Here is a 660-nt window from a genome sequence, read left to right as displayed (position 1 = left end):
GATTGGCTGCTTAGAAATTAAGTGTTAACGAGCAGTTGGACAGGTGTACCTAATAAAGTGGCCGGTGAGTGTAGTTTGGTGAAACTTAAATATCTTGATCAATAAAAACAAAAAACTAGAACTTCAAGTAGGTTGGTAGCCAGGAAGACCGGCCCCCCCTTCTACATTATTGATTCTATGTAATTATTATTCATCTACTCTATTATACTATTCATCAGCTACTTTTACTTTTATTCTTTAAGTAGCCTGTACTTTGTTACTTTTACATGAGTAAAATTAAGTAAAAGTAAATAAATCTGTACTAAAAATGTAGTATCTGTACTTCTACTTGAGTACAGAAAGTGAGTACTTTTGCCATCTCTGTATACGGGTACTTATACAGGTACTAATACAGGTACATGTAGATGTACAGATACAGGTATAGGTACTTATACAGGTCCTTATACCTCAACTTGCAGACTTTAGTTTGTCCACATGTTGTAATTTTACAATAAAATAACATCTCAGTTTCATTAAAGTAGATTAGAATGACTCTACATTTTACAATAATGCCCAACAGCCCTGTCTCCCAGTTAAAGAACCACTGGAGCGATTCTCTAGAATAAAAACCAATGAGATCATCCCCTGCTTTATTAGAGGGAATCACCCCCCCCCCCCCCC

At 35.9% G+C, this 660-nt stretch overlaps 1 long non-coding RNA gene across 1 annotated transcript in view; it reads right to left on the bottom strand.

The window, feature by feature from the left end:
• Positions 1-660, bottom strand: part of LOC117953932 — a 68061-nt gene that overhangs the window by 7497 nt on the left and 59904 nt on the right. The gene's annotated exons all lie outside the window — the stretch shown is intronic.

Source organism: Etheostoma cragini, chromosome 12 (genome assembly GCF_013103735.1).
Source record: "Etheostoma cragini isolate CJK2018 chromosome 12, CSU_Ecrag_1.0, whole genome shotgun sequence".
NCBI classification, from domain to species: Eukaryota; Metazoa; Chordata; class Actinopteri; order Perciformes; family Percidae; genus Etheostoma; species Etheostoma cragini.
This window is presented reverse-complemented; position numbering and strand designations above follow the sequence as displayed.